Source organism: Rhinoraja longicauda, unplaced genomic scaffold (assembly GCF_053455715.1).
Source record: "Rhinoraja longicauda isolate Sanriku21f unplaced genomic scaffold, sRhiLon1.1 Scf000046, whole genome shotgun sequence".
NCBI classification, from domain to species: domain Eukaryota; kingdom Metazoa; phylum Chordata; class Chondrichthyes; order Rajiformes; family Arhynchobatidae; genus Rhinoraja; species Rhinoraja longicauda.
Genome location: NW_027601264.1, coordinates 404,762 through 420,522, shown reverse-complemented (window position 1 = coordinate 420,522; position 15,761 = coordinate 404,762). Strand labels below are relative to the sequence as shown.

Below are 15,761 nucleotides of genomic sequence, written 5' to 3'. Positions count from 1 at the left end.
TGATACACGGTTTTTCTACCTGGTTGGAGCCCTGGACCAGGACACGGTCCAGCGGGTAACCGAGTTCCTCGCCGACCTACCGACCCAAGGTAAATACAAGGCGCTTAAAGATCTATTGCTGGAAACTTACCGGCTCCCGAGAATGGAGCTGGCTAAAAGAATCCTCCAAATGCCTCCCCTGGGCGACCGGCGCCCATCCGCGCTGCTTAGTGACATGCTCGCGTTGCTGGACGGTCAGAAACCTTGCCTCCTTTTCGACTATGTATTTCTCCACTTACTGCCGTCCAACATTCGCATGCAGCTCAGTGAAGGGCCTTTTGATGATCTCCAGGCCCTCGGCAGGCGTGCAGACGCCCTTTGGGCGGCGCGCAGTGATGACGTCATGACGCTGCGCGTCACTCCGGCAGCGCCCGAAATAGCCTGGTCGGGAGGGGCTGCTGTGGAAGGAGTCAAACCTGCGCCCCGGAGGCCTGCACGGGCTCCCCCGGCGGCAGCCGCAGGTACTGCACCTGCTTTTCAACGACAGCAGGCTTCAGACAACACCTTGGTTAAGAACTGGTGTTATTACCACCAGCGCTGGGGTGCTGCAGCCCGACGATGCCGCCTGCCATGCGCGTATCCGGGAAACGCTGTGGCCGGCTGCCAGTAGACCCCGCGGCGGCCGGCCAGATTCACCGCCTTTTTGCTTGGGATCGGGTTTCGGGTAATCGTTTTCTTGTGGATACCGGGGCAGAGGTGAGCGTGCTGCCTCCTTCGATGCAGGACATTCATTCTGGGAAGCGCGGTTCCGCCCTCACCGCTGCGAATGGAACCAGCATTCGCACCTATGGCGTGCGCACGGTGAAGATCACCTTCGGCTCTTGCCACTTTACTTGGCAGTTCACCGTGGCCGACGTCTCACAACCGTTGCTCGGGGCGGACTTTTTGCGGGCGCATTCCCTCCTGGTGGATGTCAGGAGGCAGCAATTGGTCCACAGTGCAACAATGCAGCCCATTACATTAGGGTTGGTCTGTCCTGTTGCTCGACCGCTGTCATCGGTCGAATCCACCTATGCTCGAATCCTGGCGGAATTCCCGGACATCACGGCGCCGCAATTTCGTACGTCAAACCCCAAGCATGGGGTGGTGCATTTCATCGTCACGACCGGCCCACCCCTCCACGCACGAGCGCGCCGACTTCCGCCGGATAAATTGCGTCTGGCGCGGCAGGAATTCCGCGACATGGAATCCTTGGGGATCGTTCGACCATCGAACAGTCCATGGGCGTCCCCACTTCACATGGTCCCTAAGGCAAGCGGCGGCTGGCGGCCTTGCGGGGATTATCGGCGACTGAACGCCGCTACCACGGCGGACCGATACCCTGTACCCCACATTCAGGATTTCAACGCCCACCTCGCCGGGGCTACTATATTCTCCAAAGTGGATCTGGTGCGGGGTTACAACCAGATCCCCGTCAATCCGGACGACGTACCAAAGACGGCGATCATCACACCGTTTGGCCTGTATGAGTTCGTGCGCATGTAGTGAGTCCAGACGAGTGGTTTTATTGGAATCCTTTATTAGTATCAAAACCCGTAACAAACGCGACTGACTTCTTCATGGAAAAACACTACTTTACTTAATAATCTAATCTCTAATCTGGTTTGGCGCCAAGCATTTAAATACCCCGCGCTTCCTTAACCCATGACCGTAATCCAATCCGAGGGTTCTATTACCTGGCCAATCCCTATGTCCCTACATGACCCCCCCCAGAACCCTCGAAACCATACCTCACGGGCGGCCGAACCTCCCGCCCAGAACGTGTACGGATAGGGGAAACCGATACCCCCAGTGTGACAGGAGGCGGGGGGGACGCCGCCGCTGGAGGCGATGGGAGGTTCACCGGAGCGGCGGGTGCAGGTGACGTGGGGCACTTGATAAACAACGGCAGCCCGGGACCAACCATAGGCGGCGGAGGCCCAAAAGGTGGTAAACTGGGCGCCGCTGACGGGACCAGTCGAGCAGCCACAGGCCGGCCCCGGCGCGGCGGCTGAGCCACCGACACGGGGAGGTCCTGGTCTAAATGGGCCGGCTTGAGACGGGACACTGAAACCAGCTCCTGACGATTTCCTACCTGCAAGGTGAAGGTTACAGTCCCTCTTTTGAGCACCTGGAACGGGCCCTGGTAAACCGGCTGCAGAGGGGGACGGTGGCAATCTTTCCGAAGAAACACGAAATCACAGCTCCGCAATTCCGAAGGAACGTGAACTGCTGTGCTTCCGTGACTAGAGGTGGGGACTGGAGCCAGAGAACCCACCCGTTCCCGGAGGGAGCCCAAGACTGACGTGACGGATGGCGGCAAGGCGGGAATGGAAGGGAGAATATCGCCCAGCACCCGCAGGGGCGAACCGTAGACGAGCTCGGCCGAAGATGTGCCCAGTTCCGCCCGCGGGGCCGTACGGATGCCGAGGAGGACCCAAGGCAGCTGGTCCGCCCAATCGTAGCCAGTCAGGCGAGCACAGAGGGACGCCTTCAGCTGCCGATGGAAACGCTCAACCATCCCGTTGGCTTGGGGATGATAGGCGGTGGTCTGCTGTAATCGAGCACCATACAGCTGCGCCAGCGCGGCCCAGAGACACGAGGTGAACTGGGCTCCCCGATCTGTGGTAATAATAGCCGGGACCCCGAAACGAGCCACCCAATGCAACGCCAGGGCCCGTGCACAGGAGGCCGCCGAGGTGTCCGACAACGGGAGCGCCTCCGGCCAACGAGTGAACCGATCAACCACCGTCAGTAGATGGGTGTAACCCCTATAATAGGGCAATGGACCCACCAAATCCACATGGATGTGGAAAAAACGGGCGGGGGGAACCTCAAATGTCTGTTGCGGGGGCTGGACATGACGATGGACTTTGGAGGTCTGGCACGGAATGCAGGCGCGTGCCCAGGCTGCCACCTGCTTCCGCAGGCCATGCCAGACAAACCGGTCGGCCACCATGGCTGAAGTCGCCCTGATGGACGGATGTGCCAGGGAATCAAAAACCTTACGCCGCAGAGCGGCCGGCACCACCGGGCGAGGACGTGGGAGAGTAACGTCGCACCACAACTTGATACCTGTGGGGCCACACGCCACCTGTTCTAAACGCAGTCCCGAGGTTGTGGAGGCGTACACCGCGGCAGTTCCTTCCAGGCGCTGAGCCTCCGCTAGCTCCTGGAAATCCACATGGTCACCAACCACGGCTACGGAGGGAATGGCCGGCCGGGACAGGGCATCAGCAACGGCATTCAACCTACCCGCAATATGACGGACATCGGTCGTGAACTCCGAAATGAGGGTTAGGTGCCGCTGCTGGCGAGCCGACCACGGATCAGAAACCTTAGCAAAAGCGAATGTCAAAGGTTTGTGATCCGTGTAGGCCACGAAAGAACGGCCTTCTAAAAAGTAGCGGAAGTGCCGGGCTGCTAAATACAGGGCCAGGAGCTCCCTATCGAACGCACTGTACTTGAGCTCCGCCCGAGAGAGCTGCCTGCTGAAAAACGCAAGAGGCTGCCACTCACCGTCAACCTGCTGCTCCAAAACCCCACCCACTGCCACGTCTGAGGCGTCCACCGTCAGAGCTGTGGGGGCGGAGGAGCGCGGGTGCACCAGCATGATGGCATTGGCGAGGGCCTGTTTGACCGCAACAAAAGCCGTCTCCGCAGCTACGGACCATACCAACTCCGCGGGGTTACCTGCGAGACACTGAAAAAGGGGACGCATAACCCGAGCTGCTGCAGGCACGAACCGATGATAAAAATTGACCATGCCCACAAATTCCTGCAAGCCCTTGATGGTAGTCGGGCGGGGGAAAGAGCGGACCGCGTCCACCTTAGCTGGTAAGGGAGTGGCACCGGCCGGAGTAACCCGATGACCCAAAAAATCCACCGCGGACAGGCCGAATTGGCACTTGTCCGGATGGAGAATCAGGCCATGGTCTTGCAGCCTCTGGAACACGGTGCGGAGGTGGACCAAGTGCTCCTGGACCGAACGGCTGGCAATCAATATATCGTCTAAATAAATAAAGACGAACGGCAACCCTCGACCCACCCGGTCCATCAGACGCTGGAATGCCTGAGCTGCATTTTTAAGGCCGAAAGGCATTCGCAACCACTCAAACAGTCCGAACGGGGTGATGGTCGCTGTTTTCGGAATATCCGGCGGGTGGACCGGGATCTGATGGTATCCCCGCACCAAATCAATTTTTGAAAATATTGTAGCCCCCTCCAGGCTAGCTGAAAAGTCCTGAATGTGTGGAATCGGGTAGCGGTCCGGCCGTGTTGCCGCGTTGAGTCGACGGAAGTCACCACATGGTCTCCACCCCCCAGATGCTTTGGAAACCATGTGCAAAGGGGATGCCCACGGACTACTTGAAGGCCGAATGATTCCCAACCTCTCCAAGTTTAGGAACTCCTCTCGCGCCCTGGCCAGCTTTCGGGTGGAAGGCGCCGTGCCCGGGCAAAAACCGGCGGCCCTTCGGTTGGAATGAAATGGACGACCCCGTGCTTCTCCGAAGGTAAATCAAAACGCTGGACGAGGAGCTGCGAGAAGTCGGCCAGGACCGCATCGAACTGACCGGGAGCCGTGGTGATGGACTGGATGACTAGGCTGGGTGGGGCGGCGCTTGTAGAAGCCTCTGGCCCAGTATCCCGAGGCCGTACATCAGCCAAGGGTTGTAGGCCCCTCCCTCGGACGTCTGCGACCAAGGAAAACGCCCATAGGAAATCTGCCCCCAATATGGCCTGGCCCACATCCGCAACGATGAATTCCCAACGGTAAGTCCTGGACTCGAAGGACAAGGACTTGGTCCTTTTATCGTACGTACGGATGGTGCTACCATTCACTGCAATTAGGGGCGGGCCCTTTTCCCCCACTCGAACTTCACAGTCATAGGGGGGCACAATACTTACAACCGCTCCCGTATCCACCAGGAAAACGATCCCGGTAGTCTGATCCGTAGCGTAGAGGCGGTGGTTACGGCCAACCGAGACTGCCTCTACAGTCGATCGGCCCCGGCGTTTCCCGGAAACGAACACGGGGATCTACAGCTTCGGGCGTCGCTGCCCCACCGCCGATGGAAAGAGCACCAGCGACGCCTATCCGGCTCTGTTGGTCGAGCCCGCTGCCAATGAACAGGCGCCGCCGCCCTCTCTTGGCGGGCCGGCTGCGCAATAGCGGCAGATGCATCGCTCTCCCGGCCGCACTCCCGACTGCCGCTGGGCCTCGAGACCCGGTTAACGGAGCCGTCTCGGGCGTTGCGTTCCCTCACCAGCGTGTCTGCCTTCTCGGCGAACGCTACCGGCTCTGCAAAAGGGACGTCCGCCAACACCAACCTGACGTCCCCAGGTAGCTTCTCCCGGAAGGCCGCCTCAAACATCATACATGGCTGATGGTCGCCCGCCAACGCCAGCATCTCGGACATCAGCTCCGACGGCAGCCGCTGCCCCAGGTCTGGCAAATGGAGGAGCTTCAGAGCCCGCTGGCTCTGTGCCCAGCCGAAGGTCCGCAGCAGGAGCTTCTTAAGCCCCACGTACTGCTCCGTTTGGGGTGGACTGGTCAGGTATCGGCTGACCCGCGCAGCCACCTCCGCCTGCAGACAGCTCACCACATGATGGTACTTCTCCTGGTCTTCCTCCACCTTCTTGAGATGGAACTGTGACTCTGCCTGCACAAACCACAGGTGCGGCTGATGGGCCCAGAATGGCGGTAGATGGATTTCGCCCGCGCTCGCTCCCGCCTGCGACATGCTGCTGCTTTCTTCCTACGTTCGAGGTCACCAATGTAGTGAGTCCAGACGAGTGGTTTTATTGGAATCCTTTATTAGTATCAAAACCCGTAACAAACGCGACTGACTTCTTCCTGGACAAACACTACTTTACTTAATAATCTAATCTCTAATCTGGTTTGGCGCCAAGCATTTAAATACCCCGCGCTTCCTTAACCCATGACCGTAATCCAATCCGAGGGTTCTATTACCTGGCCAATCCCTATGTCCCTACACGCATGCCATTCGGCCTCAAAAACGCGGCGCAGGCATTTCAGCGCCTGATGGATGGCGTGTGTCGTGGGCTGGACTTCATATTTGTGTACCTCGATGACATATTGATAGCCAGCCGCTCGCGGAAGCAGCACTGTGCCCACCTTCGACAGCTGTTTCAAAGGCTGAGTGAGCACGGCTTGGCTATCAACATCGCCAAGTGCCAGCTCGGCGTGGAAACCATCGATTTCCTCGGCCACCGCGTGGCTTCGCAGGGTGCGGTTCCTCTGCCGGACAAAGTTGAGGCCATCCGCCGGTTTCCCCGTCCCTTCTCGTTACGTGGCCTGCAGGAATTCGTGGGCATGGTGGCTTTTTACCACCGTTTTTTGCCATCTGCGGCCCACATCATGGAGCCGCTGTATCATCTTCTGGCAGGCGGACGTAAGGACATTGCGTGGACCGATGAGGCGGCGACGGCTTTCGATGGCGCAAAGGAGGCCCTGGCTCGGGCTGTGCTGCTCGTCCACCCACGGGAAAATGCCCCGACGGCCCTTACAGTGGACGCATCAGAGGTAGCTATCGGCGCCGTGCTGGAACAACTGACAGACAGGGGTTGGTGTCCCCTGGCCTTTTTCAGCCGACACCTTACCAGCGCCCAGAAGAAGTATAGTGCGTTTGACCGCGAGCTCCTGGCCCTGTACCAGGCGGTACGTCACTTCCGCTACTTTCTGGAGGGACGTCCGTTCACAGCATTCACGGACCACAAGCCACTAACTTTCGCCTTCACGAAGGTTGCAGACCCGTGGTCCGCCCGACAACAGCGTCAGTTGGAGTACATTTCAGAGTACACAACCTCCATCCGTTTCGTGGAGGGGAAAGAAAACCGGGTGGCCGACGCGTTGTCGCGCCCCGCCGTCGAGGTGGTTTTGGATGTGGCGCCTGGCATTGACTATTCAGCCCTGGCGGTGGCTCAACTGGTGGACGACGAGATACCCGCCTACCGGACTGCCATCTCCGGCCTCCGCCTTGAGGATGTCCCTCTCGGCCCCAATGGAGCGACAATTTTGTGCGACGTGTCATTGGGCCAACCACGCCCCATCGTGCCTGCTGCCTGGCGCAGGCGGATTTTCGATGTAATCCACGGGTTGGCTCACCCATCCATCCGGACGACAGTCGCACTGGTGGCCACACGGTTCATGTGGCACGGTCTCCGCAAGCAGGTTGGCAATTGGGCCCGCACCTGCGTCGCGTGCCAGACGGCGAAGATCCAGCGCCACGTCCGGGCGCCTCTCCAGCAAATCGGTCTGCCAAACCGCCGATTTGACCACCTGCACGTGGACATTGTGGGTCCCCTCCCGACTTCGAGGGGCATTACTCACCTCCTCACGGTGGTTGACAGGTTCACCCGGTGGCCAGAGGCCATACCATTGACCGACACGTCCACGGCCACGTGTGCTCGAGCGTTGGCTGCAAATTGGATCGCACGCTTTGGGGTGCCGGTGGACCTTACATCAGACCGGGGACCACAGTTCACCTCTGAGTTGTGGTCAGCCATGGCTGAGCTGTTAGGGGTTCGGCTTCACCACACCACGGCCTACCATGCGCAGGCTAACGTCCTGGTGGAGAGGTTCCACCGGCAGCTCAAGGCTGCGTTGAAGGCACGACTCTCCGGTCCCGATTGGATGGACGCACTGCCGTGGGTCTTATTAGGCATCCGGACGGCACCCAAGGAGGACCTCGCAACGTCATCAGCCGAGCTCGTCTACGGGTCGCCGCTCACCGTGCCCGGGGAGTTCGTGCCCTCATCGCCGGGGCAGCAGGAACCGTCCTCGTCCACCCTACAGCGCCTTCGTGAGCGAGTGGGAAAACTGGCACCCGTCCCTTCGTCTCACCATGGGACGTTCCACCCGCACGTCCCATTGGCCCTTCGAGATTGTGCCTACGTTTTTCTCCGCCGCGACGCCCATCGAGCACAGCTTCAGAGACCTTATGAGGGCCCTTTCAAGGTGTATTTACTCATTTTAACCACTGTATATTAAGGTGATTATAACCTGTACATATATCTGCACATACCCTGTTTACTCGCGCGGAGAGGGTAGCAAGAGAGCAAGATATTACCTAGCTACCTACCTAGCTACCCACCTACCTAACTACCTACCTACCTACCTACCGACCTACCTACCTACCTACCTACCTACCTGCCTACCTGCCTACCTACCCACCTACCCACCGACCCACCTACCCACCTTCCTACATACCTACCTACCGACCTACCTATCTTCCTACCCACCGACGTACCTACCTAGCTACCTACCTATCTGTCTATCTATCCTATCTATCGATATTGATAGCCAGTTAGCTATCTAGATATCAAGACAGTTAGCCACGGAGCTAGCTTGATAGCTGGATTGTGCACTAGATAGCGAGATTGTGCAATATATAGCTAGATATTTAGCTAGATAAATCTCCAAATATACAACTCTCTCGATAGCTATTTAGCCAGCTGGCTATCTACGTATGCATATCGCTGTCTAGCTACCCAGCTACGCCGCTAACTAGATTGCCGGATGCCTGGAATGTAGATAGCTAAATGGGTTGATAGCTGGGTAGCTAGCTATATATCGAGACATCTAATAGCTAGATGAATAGCTAGATAACTAGATACCTGGGTATACAGATAGTCGCTAGATAGCAAGCGAGCGAGAAAAAAACCTAGATAGTTAACTAGGTAGCTGGATAGCTAAATTACCAGATATCTGGATAGCTAGGTAGCTAAATAGATGGATATCTAGATATTTAGTTAGCTAGAAAGCGAAATAACTATGTAGCTGGCTGTATCGGTATATATCTAGCAAGATAACAAACTAGATAGCTAGTTAGCTAGACAGCTACGAAGTTAGGTGCCGGGATTGCTAGATAGCCATATAGCCATATAGTTGGATAGCTATCTAGCTAACGAATTAGATAGCTAGATAAATAGTTATCTAGCAAGCTAGATGCCTACCTGGGTTGCCACAGAGCTAAATAGCTAGATTGCCAGATAGCTAGCCAGAACGAGATGACCAGACAGATAGCTAGATAGTTGGATAACTAGACGGCTATCCAAAGGTACATTGATAGGTGGAAATCTAGATAGGTATCGAGCTACGTAGCCTGCTAGATAGCTATATAGCGAGAGGCCTAGATAGACAAATAGTTGTTACATAGCCAGCTAGCTAGAAAAATAACTCGATATCTATCCAGATAGCTAGAGAGCTAAATGAACAGATAGCCTGGCAGCTAGATAGTTAAATTGATGTCTAGATAGTTAGATAGCTAGATAGCGGGAAAACTATGTAGCTAGCTAGCTATATTGTTAGATATCCAGATAGGTAGCTCAATAGCTACTTAGATACATATCCAATTAATTCTGCACCTGCATACCCAGATTACCACATAGCCATATAGCTGTATAGCTAGCCAACTAACTTGATATATATATATTCTTATATAGCTAGCTAGCTGCCTACATAGTTGGGTAGATAGCTAATTAGGTAGCTAAACAGCTGAATAACTAGATAGCTGGAGTGCTAGTTAGCAAGATATATATATATATATATATATATATATATATATATATATATATATCTTGCTAACTAGCACTCCAGCTATCTAGTTATTCAGCTGTTTATATCAATATATATATATATATATATTGATAGTTAGGTAGCAAACTATCTGGATAGCTAGCTTGCTAACTAACCAGATAGCTAGATTGTTATATAGCTTGCTAGCTGCCCACCAAGATACTAGATCACTAAATGGCCAGAAAGCCAGATACCCATACAGCAACCTAGCTAGTTAAATCTATATGAAGAAGGGTCTCCATCCGAAATCTCACCCATTCCTTCTCGACAGAGATGCTGGCTGTCCCGCTGAGTTACTCCGCCATTTTGTGTCTATCTTCGATTGAAGCCAGCAGTTCCTTCCTACACATAGGTAAATGCCTGCATGGCTATTGAGCGATAGACTGACAGCTACAAAGCTAGATAAATAGCCCATTTGCTACCCAAAATGGCGGCAATGCCCTAGCAGTTGCGGCTCACCTGCGGTCCGTTTGTCCCTGTGTTGTTTTGTTGGTTTTTTTTGTCTTCATTGTAGATGTGATGTCATGTTTTTGTGGCTGTGTACTGTGTGTGTGTGTGTGGGGGGACGACTGTAAAATTGTAAATGTGGCCCTTCCGAACGGAGACCCGACCTTTGTTTTCCGGGTCGGTCTCCGTTCCTGCTGCGGCCTACCATCGGCCCAACTCCTGGTGCTGGCGGCCTCCAGGGCTCCGGTTCGCAGAGCCCGCGGACCGGACTCACCATCCAACAACGTTTCTGGTGGGCCACGCTGAATGAGGATATCCGGGGGTATGCCAACGCCTGCCCAGTTTGCAACCAGAACAAGCCATCCCATAAGGCTCCTGCCGGACTTCTGCAGCCCCTGCCTGTGCCTCGTCGCCCGTGGTCCCACATATCCCTGGACTTTGTCACCGGTCTGCCGCCGTCAGACAATAATACCACCATCCTGACGGTGGTAGACCGATTTAGTAAGATGGCACACTTCATCCCTCTCCCAAAGCTGTCATCCGCCAAAGAAACAGCCATGGTCATCCTCCAACATGTGTTCCGGCTCCACGGTCTACCAGTTGATGTGGTTTCCGACCGGGGGCCCCAGTTCACATCCGTTTTCTGGAGGGAGTTTTGCAAGCAGCTGGGGGCCACAGTCAGCTTATCCTCCGGCTTTCACCCCCAGACCAAAGACCACACGGAGAGAAAGAATCAGGAGATGGAGACGGCCCTGCGGTGCATGGTCCCCTTTCGCCAGCGGCTCCACCACCGCCACCTCCACGTTTCATCGATGCGAGCCTTGTCTACACGGTCCGTCGCCTGCTGCAGTCCCGCCGCCGAGGGAGGGGCCTGCAGTACCTCGTCGACTGGGAGGAGTATGGTCCAGGGGAGAGGTCCTGGGTCCCTGCTCGACACATTCTCGACTCCCGACTCATCAAGACCTTCCATCTTCAACACCCCGACCAACCGGCTAGGCACAGAGGGGCACCCCGGGTAACCTCGCCGTCTGTTGCTCCAGATTTTCCGGAGCAAGAAGACTCATCTGGAGACGAGGAGATTTCCAGTCCCGGGCACACTGGTGCTGGAAGTCTCGAGGGGCCATCCTCTGATGAGGATGATTCCCCCCACCAGTCACCTGCCTCCCACCCGGTTGCGACTATGGAATGGGACGGCGTCTCCGAAGAGTATTAGCCCACCTCCACGGCCCCTCCTCCCACCCGGTTTCTGTTTATTAAGTTTTGGGGACGTCAGGAGCCGTCCCTTGAGGGGGGGGGGGGTTATGTCACAGTCTGTCCTGTTCACTCACCTGCCAGCCACACCCACCACGTTAAACCAACTCCCCTCACCTGTTCACTCATCTGCTCCAGATCACCAATCAAGCCAGCATATAAACCCTTCCTGCACACACACTCTATGCCAGATTGCTCTTAGCCCTCTTGCAAGACTCTCCAGCATTCTCTCTTAGACTAATTTCCCGTTGCCGACCCTGCGTGCTCCCGACCTTCATGCCTCGTCGTAGCCCTGGTGAACGCCTCAGTCTTCTGTCCCCGACCACGAGCAGGTAGAAATTCTAAAACTACTTCCTTGGTTCCGTGTGCTACATTTGGGTCTACCTGCGGTCCGTTACAGAAACACCACATCTACTGGCTCTCCCTTATCAATTCTTCATGTTGCATCCTCAAAAAATTGAAGGAAAATAGTCATGCATGATTTCCCCTTCATAAATTCATGCTGACTTTGACCGATCCGGTCTCTGCTTTCCAAATGCGCTGCAATTATATCTTTAATAATCAAGTTAAGCATCTTCCCCACTACGGATGGCAGGCTAACAGGTGTATAATGCCCAGTTTTCTCCCTCCTCCTTTCAGAAAAAGTAGGGTTACATTAGCTACCATCCAGTCCACGGGAACTGACCCAGAGTCTATAAAACATATGAAAATGATCACCAATTCATCCACGATTTCTTGGACCACCTCCTTCAGTGCTCTAGGATGCAGAACACCAGGCCCTTGGGAATTATGTGCACTTAGTCTCAAGAGTTTACCTAACAACATTCCCTGACTAATGTGGATTTCCTTCAGTTTCTCCCTCCCGCAAAATCCTCGGTCCCCTAGTGTTTCTGGGAGATTGTTTGTGTCTTGTTCGGTGCTGATATAACTAAATTGCCTGTTAATCGGTGTTGTTGAATGGGAGGGAGTCTCTCTCAGCATACAACAGCAGAGAGATCCGTTTTAGAAATGGGGGCTTGGGGGGTGGGGGGAGGGGGATTGCAGATAGAGTTTATTCTAAGCAAGTGTGAGACGTTGGACTTTAGTAGGTCAAATGTATGTGCAAAATATACAATTAATTGCGCTTCTCCTAAAATCATTGCTATATAAAGGGATCTTGGGATCCAAGTCCATAGCTTGGATGTCATAACAGCAGTAAATAGTGGTAAAGAGACGTATGGTAAAGTTCAATTCGTTGGTCAAGGTGTCTCAGGAATTGGAGCTCGGCTCATTGTTGTTTGTCATCTATATCAATCAATTGCAAGAGAATGTACAAGGACTAATTTTCAAGTTGATACTAAAATAGGTGGTATCACAGACAGGGAAAATTCAACTTGGAAAGTGTGCTGAGAAATTGCGAATGGTTTTCTTTCAGATAAGTGTGAGGTTTTAATTTGGGGAAGTCTAACCTGGGAATGATCTTCACCGTGAAACGTAGGTACCTGGGGAGTGTTGTAGAGCGGAGGGATCTAGAAGTAAATGTACATCGTTCCCTGAAAGGGGCGACACATGGAGATAGGGTGGTTTTTGGCGTTCTATCTTCATCAGTCAGTGAATGCAATTGAGAAGTTGGAAAGTTATGTTCAGTTGGACAGGACGTTGGTATGGACGCACTTGGAGTAATGGCTATATTTTTCGTCACCATATTTAGGAAGTGTGGCACTAATTTGTAAAGGTTGCGGGGAATATATTTTGAACACGTTGCCCGAAAGCAATGGTCGAGGCTACGGGGAAAGGTTGGGCACTACGGGACATTATTCCATGTCGCGGACTAGGCAGTGCAGTGATCTCGTTGAGATGCACAGTATCATAGGTAGCGTAATAATAATAACACAAATACATTTGGACAGGGACAAGAGGGAAAGGGTTTAGGGCGAAATTATTCATATGCTGACAAATGGGAATAGGTCAGATGAATTAAAATGCACTATCCCTCCCGATGAAACACGGCAACCTGTGCCTGAAATTTGCACAAGGTACAGCACTGATAAAGAAAGTGCTTTGAGTGGCCTGACAACTGTTTGTATATTTAGTTACCACTAAATTCTAGCCTTGAAATGAGAGGAATTAACACAGTCAACATTTCTCAAAGATGCAAATTAAGCAGAAAACATATTATAATTGCTAGTCATATACATTGGTCATTTTAAAGAATAGTCCCTGATCATTGAAGTGTTTATTTCAGTTTCTACGTGTACCGGGTTTGCACTGCATGATGGGAGATATACTCTCCTGAATGACTTGATAAATAAGCACATAAATGAAGTCTGCGTGTGTGGCAGCTTTCTCTGTGCCGCTGTGTCGACAGCCCAGACGGATGAGTTGGTCATTTACTCTCAGACCGACCTTGCTGTCTGGTCTATGGGTTTAAATTCACATCGACCTGTCGACTGGTCTGAAGTAGTTCACCACAAAATAAACTGCAGATTGAACAGAGCCACAGGTCGTTTTTACCGGCTGGAACTAATATTCCCCACTGGGCGAAGGGACCAGCACAGTTACTCAACTTCCCCTTTCTCAGATCTGAATCTGCATTTTAATATTCAGCGTTATTCTTTCAATTGTATACCGGAGAGGGGCAATTAGTATTTTAACCACTGTTAATTAAGATGAAATTAACAAATGAATGCATCTTCACACTGTGTTTACCAGAGTGGATAGTGGAGCAAGATGCAGTTCGTGCTCATTACAGATGAGATTAATTATGGAGAATGAACCTTCGTTAACCCTTTATCGTCGAACATTTGAAATAAAAATAATGGATTATTGATTTTATATCATGTGAAATGTAAAACATAGGGGGCAGGTTTAATGACATCATGCCACTACTTATCCAGACCCATCACCGCCCACACTGATAATGTCACTGCATATCCAGACCCATTACTGACCACGCTGATAATGTCACTACTTATCTAGACCCATCACTGACTACACTGACGTAACACACAAGTAATTTATTTGAATCATACATTCCCAGGACATCTCACAAAGCATCCAGTTCCCGGTTTCGTCGCAAACTGCTCAGATACATTTTGATCAGTGACACGATTGAAAACATTTGCCTCTGGCTGAGCCACTATACATGATTGGACATGTTTGCACGTTACCTGTCCATGGGTAACCAGCGGAGAGAATTGCTGTAATAATAATGCTAAAACGTGTGATTAATCTGATTTATCTTGAATTGAATCTGTTTCCCGATCCAAGCACAGAGATCCATGGACACGTGAGGAATACCATATTCCTCTAAACATGGGCTATCTTTGTATCTACCTAAATGTTTCTTTAAAGTTGCGATAGTACCAGCCTCAACTATCTCCTCCGGCAGCTCGTTCCATACACCCACCACCTATTGTGTGAAAACTTTACTCCTCAGGTTCCTACTGAAATCACCCCCCCCCCCCATCTCAAACCTGTCCGCAGGTTTTTGATTCCCCAACTATTTGCGTCTGCCAGATCTATTTATCTCATTATTTTGTGCACCTCTAAAATATTATCCGTCATCCTCATGCGCACCAAGGAATAATGTACTAGTGTGCTGAATATTTCCCTCTAGATCAGCCCCTCGAGTCCTGGCAACATCCTCGTAAATCTTGTCTACACCCTTTGGAACGACACCATTTTCCGATGCCAATGTGCCAAAAACAGAACACAACACTTTAAATGCGGCCTCACCAACGGCTGATACAACTACAAAATGACCTCCCAACATCTATACTCAATGCTCTGACCGATGAAGGCCATGTGACAAAAGACATTTTGACCACTGTATCTCCGTGTAATAGACAATAGGCAATAGGTGCAGGAGTAGGCCATTCGGCCCTTCGAGCTAGCACCGCCATTCAATGTGATCATGGCTGATCATTCTCAATCAGTACCCCGTTCCTGCTTTCTCCCCATACCCCCCTGACTCCGCTATCCTTAAGAGCTCTATCTAGCTCTCTCTTGAATGTATTCAGAGAATTTGCGTCTACTGCCCTCTGAGGCAGAGAATTCCACAGATTCACAACTCTCTGACTAAAAAAGTTTTTCCTCATCTCTGTTTTAAATGGCCTACCCCTTATTCTTAAACTGTGGCCCCTGGTTCTGGACTCACCTAACATTGGGAACATGTTTCCTGCCTCTAACCTGTCCAACCCCTTAATAATCTTATACGTTTTGATAAGATCCCCTCTCATCCTTCTAAATTCCAGTGTATACAAACCTAGTCGCTCCAGTCTTTCAACATAGGACAGTCCCGCCATTCCGGGAATTAACCTAGTAAACCTACGCTGCACGCCCTCAATAGCAAGAATATCCTTCCTCAAATTTGGAGACCAAAACTGCACACAGTACTCCAGGTGCGGTCTCACTAGGGCCCTGTACAACTGCAGAAGGACCTCTTTGCTCCTATACTCAACTC

The 15,761-nt window shown here is 52.5% G+C and overlaps 1 protein-coding gene and 1 long non-coding RNA gene across 4 annotated transcripts in view; both read right to left on the bottom strand.

Moving 5' to 3' along the window:
* LOC144612494 (uncharacterized) overlaps positions 1 to 15,761 on the bottom strand; it is a 671,985-nt gene that overhangs the window by 468,571 nt on the left and 187,653 nt on the right. The window lies entirely within an intron of this gene.
* Positions 1 to 15,761, bottom strand: part of LOC144612492 (uncharacterized) — a 43,132-nt gene that overhangs the window by 2,894 nt on the left and 24,477 nt on the right. For 2 of the 3 annotated variants that reach the window (XR_013549675.1, XR_013549676.1), the window contains exon 1: positions 131 to 354. The exons of the other annotated variant lie outside the window; for it this stretch is intronic. This is a non-coding gene — a long non-coding RNA (uncharacterized LOC144612492). Of the gene's footprint in view, positions 1 to 130; positions 355 to 15,761 lie in introns of those variants that run through there. 3 annotated transcript variants of the gene reach the window in all.